Here is a 12545-nt window from a genome sequence, read left to right as displayed (position 1 = left end):
TTTCGCAATTTGTTTTTACGGGAATTATAAATGCGCCTGAAATGGGTATCTATGTCATTGCGTATTTGGACCCGATCATTATCAACACATACTATGAATAAACATGAGGAAATTGAATTAGTTTACAATGCAACAACCAATATTACGAAATGAAACTTTGCATGGGTATTTCTCGCAAATGATTGCAATGTAGAAGAATAATATTATTTCAAAGCCAATGCAGGAATTCCATGACGATCTGTAGAGCAAATATCATCATTGTGTGGCTCTAGCATTGATCTAATCTCGAGAGAGCCAATGTCGACTCTCAATGGTCAATACAAGAATTGGACCACTCAAAGGCCAATGCAGGAAATTGGCTTCTTTTTCAATGGCCAATGCAGGCACTGGAATAATTTCTGTCATGAGCTAATGCATGCATTGAACCAGTTTCTCAATAGCCAGTGCAGGCATTGGTCCACTCTCTCAAGAGCCAATGCCGGCATTGGGTCACTCCGTTAAGAGCCAATGCAGGCATTGGACCACTCTCTCAATAGCAATGCAGGCATTGGATCATTCACGCAAAAGGCATTGGGCCACTCTGCCACGAGCCAATGCAGGCATTGGATCAGTCTCTCAACAGCCAATGCAGGCATTGTGCCACTCTTTCAAGAGCCAATGCAGGCATTGGATCACTCACTCAAGAGCCAATGCAGGCAGTGGGCCACTCTGTCAAGAGCCAATGCAGGCATTGGATCACTCACTCAAGAGCCAATGCAGGCATTGGGCCACTCTGTCAAGAGTCAATGTAGGCATTGGATCACTCAAGAGCCAATGCAGGCATTGGGCCACTCTGTCAAGAGTCAATGCAGGCATTGAATCACTCACTCAAGAGCCAATGCAGGCATTGGGTCACTCTGTCAAGAGCCAATGCAGGCATTGGATCACTCTCTAAAGAGCCAATGCAGGCATTGGGCCACTCTGTCAAGAGGCAATGCATGCATTGCGCCACTCTTTCAAGAGCCAATACAGGCATTGGGCCACTCTGTCAAGAGCCAATGCAGACATTGGACCACTCTCTCAAGAGCCAATGCAGGCATTGGACTACTCTGTTAAAAATTAACCAGAACACTGCATAATCCAGATATGTACTGTGGAATGCGAAGTGGCTATCTCAGGATCCATATGAAATTATACAGAGCCATTGCATGTCTCGACTAAACTTATTATGTAGAGATGATGCAGGCTGTTGATGACCGTTTTCCGGAGTCAATTGAAGCAATTTTTGTAGAGCCAATGCAGGGCTTGAATGATGTTATGCGTTACACCAATGCAGACATGAGACGACGTTTTGTCCAGATTCAATGCAGGCTTTCAATGGCTTTCTATGTACAGTCAATTCAAGCAATGTATGGCCAATTATCGAGAGACAAAGTAGTCAATTTACTTTACCATTTCATAGAGTTTCTTGTTTTATTATCAATGAGATGACTAAAATTTATTGGCTCATGAAAAAGAAAACAAAAAAGACTGATACACGTTTCAATCAATTCTTTTCGGTTGCAAATCAATATTTTATAATTTAATCTAATACATAAGTCTGTTGCAGGATCTGATCATGTCATTTCTGCCATGAACTCCAACAACATTGAAGCCCTTCTTCAGTCCTGCTTGTAGGGCTTCTCCTGCGAAATAGTGATGTTGATCAATTGCCTAGCAATATCAAGAACTTAGCATACCAATATGTAATTAAGTAAAGCAGAACATTTCAGGGTGAATTGGGAATCCATCCCAGGATACTGATAAGGTGGCCAAGACCACAACCCCACCAAATATAAATATATCTAGAAAAAAAAAACAATTGTTCAAAGGTGTTGATCATATACTGTCTTAAGGATCCAAAGTTTAACACAAATTAATAAGTAATTAGCACATTATGAATATAGAGCACCAAACAATGCGTTAGCAATCAATAGCATAAACAGTTTAAAATATATATTACATACAAGATATACTTTACCTTTTCCACAGTGCAGAACAAGGATATTTCCCTTTTTGTTGACCTGAGAAAATAACTTTTCAAAGAAGGATGTCTTTGTGGGCCCTTCTACCAATGTTGTCAAAGTTTTGACGTTACTCTTGCTAGAGGAAAGACACACAAAGGGCTGGATGCAGTTACCTGAAACAAAATATTTTGCTTTACAATACTGTGAAAACTTGAAAGCTAAGATGAACTTGTGTTAAAACTTCTTAAAAGTTTTATTTCTTAGTTTTGAACTTACTCTTCTTGTTGTAATATACAACAACGGTTGTGCCTTTGTTGGGGTACATTAGTTCCATGGCCTTTTTCGTGTCACTGAGTCCGCTCCATAAAGTGGAAATTATGAATGTGTGGTCCTCCTTCAGAGAAGGAAGATCCACTCATACGCGGAGTAATGGTTGCCAATCAGACTGCAATAAAAATAAATCTGTATGATTGCATCGACTCAATTCCTTTTTTATATAATGCTTTATTTTTAGACGTTAACAATATTATTATTATATGATGATTATATGTTCCATCTTACTTACTATTTCTTCATTAAAAACTGTTATATCGACAGTGTTTTCTACTCTCCCGGCCTTCCAAAATGTCAGGGGACCCTCCTGGAAAACCATGGGTGTTGATTTCTGCCCTGGGTCTTTTTCTTTGCCCTCCATGAATTGTCGCAGCCTCTCTCCAGGAACACCTCTTTTCACATCTCTGTAAAATATGATATGATATGAAATTGCTTCGCCTCACTGGAACTATCATATAGCTTATACATATAAACCTGTAGACAACAACATGTAGCATAGGAGCTTGGACAATGAAAGCTGCAGATGCTGTTGTAAATATTGGAAGTATATTAAGGGTGAATGACATGTCGATATCATTGACATTAACATTATATACATACGTCCATATCATAGATGTATCATATACATAAAACTACATTTCACATGAAATAGATATCTCATTGATTGCTCTTAGAAACAAGGAAAAGACGGAGAACTGATTTCATTATAATATTCCTGAAAATTTTTCGTCAACATACCCTATAAACTGACTGAGCTCTTCCTCGGCCTCATCCTCATTAGTCCAAAACTTATTCAAATTCTTCTCCCAGGGCATTTTCGAAAGTTTGCATACAGCCATCTGGATGTTCCTTGTCCCCTTTAGATATTCAGCCTCCTGTGATTTGGAAAAAAAAGTAACCTATGAATCTCTGAATCTAACTGGATGTCAGATGATTATATATATTACATCATTCTAGATATATTCTTTATTTTATATAAACAAAATTACCTCTGTCATTTCTTCCAAATCATACTCTAAATTGGTAACCTTTACTAGCATTTCCAAGATTGTCTCCTCTGGTAAAGTCATTAAAGCTCTCCAGGGCCTGGTCACATTTAGGGAGGGAGTAGAGATGGATTCGTGTTTCTGAAAATCAATATGATATAAAGGAAATAATATATGAAAAATTTTCAATAAAAGGGCTGTAAAAGAACATTTTATTTGTAAAATATGCCATGTCATCTTAATTTGTGTATGATTCCATACCTTGATTTTTTGGTTCTTTAACTTCCCTTGTTCATGGAGGTCAAACACCAATACGCATTGCCTGTATACAGCCTCATTGGAACAAGCGATCCAAAAGATGGATTGGTAGCTTGATATCTCCTAAAATTACAATGAGATCAGTTAACGATTTTTTTGCATAGCAAACCCCAAATGCACAACTGGATACTATACATATATGACACATTCATGAACACGCATTATGAAAGTTACATTTTAGTGTATATATAAGTTCTGTCCATAACCTAAAATAAGTACAAATTCTAAAGACAATGATACTATATCAGCAAATATGGTGCAGTCACCTAATGAATTGTATTATTTGCTATATTCCAGATTCAGTTATCTCTTTTATTGGAAGGTTGATCTTAAGTACACTCAATGAACAATATACCTTTCCAGGAGAGAGATGCTACTGGCACTTTTCCCTCCATTCTTTTGTGTCTTCACACCTCTTTGAGGTCACATCAATGAGGGTGGTTTAACACTCCTAAACACTTTTACCTGTAATCAATTAGTTCAAATAATCAACATTAGGTAAAAATGAAATGAATTGATATGGAGGTTGTATATTTGAAATTAAGAAAAATATAAAAATAAGTGCACACATATCTCGATTGCTCAATCGCTAACCCCCCAAAAAGTGCAAAAAGGAGGGTTGACAAGGAATTTAAATTATATGTATCAATTACCATATCATTGTGTGAAATCTTATGGATGTTATGCCCAATGATGTTGTGATTAATGGCAACAAAAATCTCCTCTTCAGTTAAAGGATTTACAAAGATGTGTGAAGGCATACCAAGAAACTGTGGCATATGGGGGTACAACACATGGTTTTCAATAGCTGCCAACCTGTTTTAATTTAGAATAACTGTTATCATATTTGGTATTAATTTACGTTTTCTTGTATCAAATTATTAAACAAATTCGTAAGCTGTATGATGATGACATTTTGACTTAATGCATATGATAAAATTCAGATAGATGAAATGCAGATCGAGTCTTCATCTAAAGGAATTGAAAATTAAACTTGCCTTTGGTGATTCCCTCCAAGACATATGTAGTAATATCCATTTAAATGTTGGATATCAACATTATTTACATCATGTTCTCTAATAAGGTGTAGAGCAAGGGGCTGGGAGGAGGTGCAAGCTGCCGTTTGTCCATTTTGAATCTGTTGTACGATTAATCCATTAAATCTTGGTTACATTAAGCAGTCGCTCAGGTCCTATGTTGTCTAAATTAATTACATCAGTGTACACATGTAATTTTTGTTTAAGATTTCGTCAATGCAGATTTAAATATTGTAAATATGAAAATAGTTTTGTAAAAAAATCACCTCTTTGTATTTAAAAGTTAATCATTTTATCAAATCGTCTACATTTTGCTCATATTTACACTGCTGAATTTTCTTTATTACAATTTTGCACATTGCACTAGTTTTTTGCAATTGTATCAATAGGATATTTACAATACATGAAATAAAAAAAAAATAGATTGGACAAATTAAAAATTAGTTCACACTCTGTTTAGTGTAGAACATCGAGATTGAAAAGAAGATGAATTAAATATTAGCTAACACAGTTTGTTATTGTTTGAGAAGTTAGTGAATTTGTCGAGGAACAGATAATTGAATAAGAAAAGAAATTTGATGAAGTACATACCGTGATGAAATTCTGCTTACGATATACACAATACATTGTATCAACGGGTACTACTAAACAGAGTACGTTAGAGTACTTTAGAGTACGCTGGTAAAATTTCATAATTTAATGCAATTTAATTGTTTACTGGTATGTATACCACTTAAATAAACATGATTATAAAATAATATTGCAATTCATCAATTTATTTTATATTTCGTTTCTTTGTCCACTTGCCAATTAGTGATTCAAATCAATTGAATAATTGCTGGCCTTTAAAAAAACATATCCAGTGTTGATTTAAAACAACAGCGACAGTCATCAAAGAACTCATTTTCATAGATGTAATCATTTCATTTTTATGTAAATCTAAATACCACTGAATGATTGCTTTTCACGGAATTCACTGTTCAGTTGACTAAAAAAGACTTAATACTTTAAAAATAAGATAAAGGCATAATCTTGGAAAATTAAATGTAATGCGCTGATATTTTATATAAATATGTAGTTAAATTTGATCGGTGTCAAACGGTAAACTGTGATTCAAAATAATTTCTAAAATGATGAAAACAAACACAATATATTCCAGATATATATTTGTAAGGTTAAATTAAAGTAAGAACACATACGAACAGCAATTAAATTATGTAAATTATGAAATTTTACCAGCATACTCTAAAGTACTCTAGCGTACTCTGTTTAGTAGGACCGCTGCTGATTTAACTTACATGATTCATTTAATGATAGATTTCCTTAACAGTAGTAGTAAATTAATTCAAGAGAATAAAAAATATACATCAATATTAAGATTTGTATAGTTATTTCAAACGTATAACTAGTTAAACTAACCATTTGTGAAATGTCCCACTTTTTCACAGTTGAACATGTAAATATAACACCCCGAACATACCAAAAGTAAACCAAAGTTCCAGCTTGCTAACACGTTTCAATGCATGAATATGTGGGAAACAGATTTGTAACCAAATTAAGTCATCTCGAGCAGATAAAATTGAATTCAAGTTTTAAAATACTCGTCTTAGAAAACCTAGAAAGATGTTAGATAGGTTACAAATAATAATGCTAATCATAGTAATAGACTTTAAGGTAATATAATTAATCAAGTATCAAAGTTCACACAATTGTAAATTAAAGTATTAAGGGTTTTACTTTCAGAAAATCGCAAAAGTCATCACAATTATCAAACTTTTAAAAACAATATAGTGAATCAATGTTTTTCCCTATTGTGAATTAAAGTATAAATGCATTACTACGTTGTACAATAATCTAATATCAATTTAATACAGGACTGTGCATCTAGATACGTGTTTACCTCTGTAACAACCTCCACCAATGGACATATATCCCTCCTTACAGGTACACCTGCTGTCATTACAAACTCCTGAATCGTCTGTACCTGTACACTGCTCATCCAAAACACACGCTCCGCCGACGAGTACATTGTCTTACGGATAATACGATACAATATTTGTGATCTTTTGACTTTTCATATTGGTTTTATAGAAATCAATCTCCCGTACACTCTACCCATAAACCATCACATAGCTTAGATGACAATGATCGCTCAGAGTTTGAATGTTGAACGTGAAGTGAATTTACTTATCAAAAGGTGGAGTCATTTCATATTCCTGTAATTGATTTGGAATTAGTTATTGGTCGTTTTATTTGACTACGACGTCTGTATCATATGATATTTCTGTAAGATCAAGAAACAGCATTAGATCAGGGTGACTATGAGGGGAAGTTTTAGCCCGGAAACGGTTTCAACATCTATATGGTACCTGTCTTTTGATATAGGTGACATGTTATAAATACAACATCTATATGGTACTTGTCTTTTGATATAGGTGACATGTTATAAATACAACATCTATATGGTACCTGTCTTTTGATATAGGTAACATGTTATAAATACAAGGCCTACTTGAACCATAAGAAACAACACAATGATTTTTGAAGTCCTCCTAATTAAGTTGCAAACCGGAGATCTTTTGTAACAGGCAAACAAACATACGAAAACAATATAGCCCATTTACTGTCTTTCATCCTGTATACTGTGTATCTATGCTGGATTTCACATCGATAAAGAGGATGTTGCTCCGAAGCGGAAATTTTCCCTAACCGGAGCTACATGCCAGCACTCGTGACCTAGAACTGACCTTCATTCATATATTTATACTCATTGCGTATTTGCCATTTAAATACCTGAAGGATTCCCCAGTACTAGGGACAAGCCTAATACATTTTATGTGTCAATACATTATACATGTAGTCTAAACATAATTTTTGAAATCGTGAAAATTAAATTGTCTATTTTTTCTGAATATCAGATACAATGTATACGATTACATGTTACGAGTGTATCAACTATTTAATATTCTATACTACTAGATTCCAAAAGCTCTAATACTCGTATGTATTATTTTCTACAACCAACAATTGGCAACTGTACATGACTCTGGCTACAAAACAAAATATGGGAAGATTAATACGCATTGATAAAGTTCAAGTACAGTGTACATACACCTGTAAAAATTTATTCAACATAGCAATTTGCTACTGGAATACATATAAACTCAAACTGTTTAACGGTTATTTACCTTGTTTGGCCTAAACGTCTTTCTTCCAACGCTTTGCAAAGTTCACAACGCTTTTTCGTAAAAGGCGCCACTTTCATTCAGAAAAACATACAAGTTTTCGTTAACAGCCTTGACTATTAAAACACAGGTATTGCGTGCTGTATTCGGCGTGTTTGTTGGGATTCCTATTCACAACCTAAACAGTGTCCAGGTTGAAAGCTTATTTCAAACTCGGCACATGGTAATAAACAGAGGTTTGACATGAAACATTTATAAAAACTAGAAGCATGCTTCAATTAAGAAAAAAAAATCTAGATGGAAAACGTAATATGAAAAAAATGTATGCGTGAGGGGGTCGAACCCGGTCGGTTTAAAAATAGAAAACATTTTTACATACAAGAGTCAACGACCTTATCCACTAAACCACGCAGTATATCATACAATCCTAATGAAAATAAACGTACAGGTGAAGTTGAAAATAATATCAGTGAAGTCATTTCGATTTTTTTAAATTTACAACAACAAAAAAATGCCCCCGTGAAACAAAATTTCAAAGCGACAGTTTTTTAGAGGTAAACTCGAAGAACATGTTCATGCTAAATTTATTTTGTTTCACGTAGGCTGTTTTTCTGAAATTCGGGGATACCCCTCCATTTTAACGCTAAAATTCATATAAATCGCCTATTACTTGATTTAAACTCGAAATATTTTGGCTAATTTTGTCAATACAAGTCTTTTAAACTTGTTTTCAAATATTATGGAATCAAGACATACGTTACAATTGGTTTTATCATATATTTTAATAACTTAAATTTTTCGATCTGTCATGCAACACCTTTAGGGAAATTAACATGAGACGTGCAACACCTTCTTTTAAAACGTTTGATATTCTGTAAGATAATAGATGAAAACGATGTTACTGCAGCAACATTCCCCTGCACTTACCTGGATAACATATATTGTTGTGTTTGATATATCCGTCATGGCATGCACACGTGTGATTCACACATACTCCCGATAATGGACTCCTGGTGCACTGCATATCATACGCGCATGCCTCATCCAACGGAACATCAGCTTAAAATACCATTAATCTATGTTTAATAAATTGTAAAATATACCTTCGAGTATAAACGTTTTCATTGAAAGTGTTACATTTCTATCAAAGGTGAAGATAACGAAGAGTGATCAATCTCATAACTCCTATAAGCAATACAAAATGGCACACTGATTTTGACTACTGATAAACCTGTTTACCTGATCAAGATATAGGGCTCACGGCGGGTGTGACCAGTCGACAGGGGATGCTTACTCCTCCTAGACACCTGATCCCACCTCTGGTATATCCAGGGGTCTGTGTTTGTCCAAACATCTATTTTGTATTGTTTATAACAGTTATGAGATTGATCTCTGTTCGTTATCTTCACCTTTCATTGAAAAGTTTTACACATATACACTGGTCTAGTTTGATCATTAACCACAATAATTGTCTAGTTGACTTCCGAAACTTCATCGGACCTTCAGTGTACAAGTCTTGTTATTAAAGTTCAACCACTCTGTAGGCATATGTTGCTGTGTGGTAGACCAGACATGCGTAGTGACTCCCCTTCCGGTTTCGACCAAAGACAGTTCGATCATACTTTGGTTCAACTCTAGTTAATATAGTTGATGATCGAATTGGTCCATTATGTACCAAGTTTAATATTTGTCAAACAAAGGGTTCTCAATATATTGAGTGCATAGTATCTTCCTATGTCCATTTTGACCCTTGACCATGTGACCTCAAAATCTTCTCCCAAAGATGTACCAGTGAACCAAGTTTGATGTCTGTCAAACAAAAGGTTCTCAATATATTTGACAGTATCTTACTATATCCAGTTTGACCCTTGACCTTTCACCATGTGATCTCAAAATCAATAGGGGTCATCTAATCCTCAGAATGCACCAGCGTACAAAGTTCAATGCCTGTCAAGGAAAGGTTTCTCAAGATATTAAGCGGACAGTATCTTCCTATGTCCAGGGTGGATTGACCCTTGACGTTTTGACCTGAAAATATATAGGGGTCCTCTTCTACTCATAACCAACCCCGATATGGAATATCACTAAAATCAAGTCATTGGTTATCAAGATATTGAGCGAACAACATATGGTCTAACGACCGACATACCGACCGACCGGCAGGTGCAAACAATAGGTCACTCTTCTTTGAAGGGGACATAATTATAAAGTATTTATCATGTTTTAAACTGAATATGAAATTGTACAATGCGCTTCTTTTTATAATTGTAATATCAGTGGGGATCATCTCCTGCATATACCGCCTGAATGAAATGGATTCCCTAAGCATAATTCAACCATGTTTAGCATAATTTTGTCATGAAGCAGTAATTCTTATACTGGTATATATATAAACTTCTCCATCATCAACTTCCCATATTTATATAGCAATATTCCATTATCACCTGCAAGTGGTGTTAATATCTCTCAACTGATTCGTTACGCAAGATCTTGTTCTGCGTATAGTCAGTTTTTACATCGAGGCAGGCTAATGACAAACAAGTTGATGGTGCAGGGGTTTCAACAGTCTCGTTTAAAGTCAACATTTTGCAAATTCTATGGTCGTTATAACGATCTAGTTTACCAATACAATCTATCATTGTGAAAAATCCTGTCTGACGTGTTTCAAACCGATTGTTAGGCCGTTTTTGGCACATTAATGTTGATTACGGATAACTCCGTTTAGATGATCAAGATATAGGCGCCATAGCAGGTGTGACCTGTCGACAGGGGATGCTTATTCCTCCTAGGCACCTGATTCCACCTCTACTGGGGCCCGTGTTTTCCCAACTCTCTATTTTGAATTGCTTATAGGAGTTATGGGATTGATCACTTTTCGTTATCTTCACCTTTCATATATATATATATATATATATATATATATATATATATATATATACAGTGGTGCCTCGTTAATCCGGACACTTTGGTTCCCAGCAAAATCATCCGGATAAATGAAGCGTCCGGATAATTGAATCGCATGTTTTCTATCTTTACATAAGTAACCAATATGCTTACTTTATTGATGCGTAGTGAATTAAACACAATCTATCATTGGATTTAACAATTTGCATTAGTAAATAAATTATGAAAATGTTAACATTTACATGCATTTCAAAGCACTAAAATTTGAATATACGTGTGCAGTGTATTATGCCTATGCTTACATTGTACATGTATAATAGCACTATAACAAATAATGAAGCTCTATATGTAACTATAAATAAATAAATCATTAGTAACTAACATAATCATCTTCACTTTAAAACATTTCATCACAGTCACTTTTAATTCTTAAAGAGGCCGGTGATTTCCATCTGTCATGATTTACTGGTTCGACGGTATGTTAAAACAATCTTTATCGTCCACGGTTGATTAAGAATTTCGTGTTTATCAGATCAGTTGACAACATTCTATAACCAAAATTCCATCTGCCAGAGTTTATATTTCTTATTCTATAATTATCCAAGCCAATATCGGGAGAACAAAATCATTTAAGCTCGTAATATTAAGACCTACTACTGCTTTGATCTAGCCACGCGCACCTATTATTTTCATGAAGCGATAATAACGGAACACAACTCGGGTGAAACCAACATTACGGGTACATACAAAATTGAATTGTAATTTTCCTTAAAATCTTAATTTTCTCACTTCTACCGAAAGTTTAAAAATTTGAAAGCAATAAAGCTCTACAACATCGTAACAAGAATCAATCGTACACAGGTACATTCTACATGCGTGATATTCTAAACATTAAAAACTTACTACATATACATGTGCATGAACATACATGTATATTTCACGCCAATTAACAGTATAAAATTCAGAATCTAGAAGTATAATCTACACTCTTTAGATTTGAATAAGCCTACTAGATCAATTTACGAATCAGTACAACTGATATGTGGAGCAGTATATCATTACGGCATGATGTTTAATTTATCAATTTATTAATACTATTAGGCTATTGATCAAGACTATCAAATAATATGCTACAGATTTATTTACAAAATTCAACACTACACGCAATACAGATCTTATGTGCAAAGATTGGCAATGCAATGTCTCGATCGGCACGTTCTTATATATCTAACTGACATAGCATCACACGACACCTAATGAAAGGGAGGTGTTGACAGGGTACAGGTAATCGCTTCAATTAGACAGTTTGGCTTGTTTTCTTTATGATTTACGTCTTGCTAAAATTGTCCGACAAAGACCTTCCCTCAAAAAATACTGTCCGGATTAACGGTACAATATTCTCCATGCAATTTAACGTTTTATAGTAAAAAATGACCGTCCGGATCCGGAACGCGAATTTCCGGATTAATAATGCAAAATTCTGTTTCCTAGAAAAATCGTCCGGAAAGCGAAGGGTCCGGATTAATGGCGTCCGGATTACCGAGGCTCCACTGTATATATATATATATATATATATATATATATATATATATATATGCAAGGTGAAGATAACGAACATTGGTCAATCTCATAACTCCTACAAGCAATACAAAATAGATAGTTGGGAAAACACGGACCCCTGGACACACCAGAGGTGGGATCATGTGCCTAGGAGGAGTAAGCATCCCCTGTTGACCGGTCACACCCGCCGTGAGCCCTATATCCTGATCAGGTAAACGGAGTTATCCGCAGTCAAAA

General features: G+C 35.0%; 1 pseudogene; it reads right to left on the bottom strand.

The window, feature by feature from the left end:
* Nucleotides 1-1415: 1415 nt before the first annotated feature.
* On the bottom strand, nt 1416-6688 carry LOC125655254 (uncharacterized; annotated as a pseudogene).
* Between the last annotated feature and the right edge of the window lie 5857 nt (nt 6689-12545).

The sequence above is a fragment of the Ostrea edulis genome, chromosome 7, assembly GCF_947568905.1.
Source record: "Ostrea edulis chromosome 7, xbOstEdul1.1, whole genome shotgun sequence".
Taxonomy (NCBI): domain Eukaryota; kingdom Metazoa; phylum Mollusca; class Bivalvia; order Ostreida; family Ostreidae; genus Ostrea; species Ostrea edulis.
Note: the sequence above shows the minus strand (reverse complement) of the source record. Positions and strands in the feature narration are given on the sequence as shown.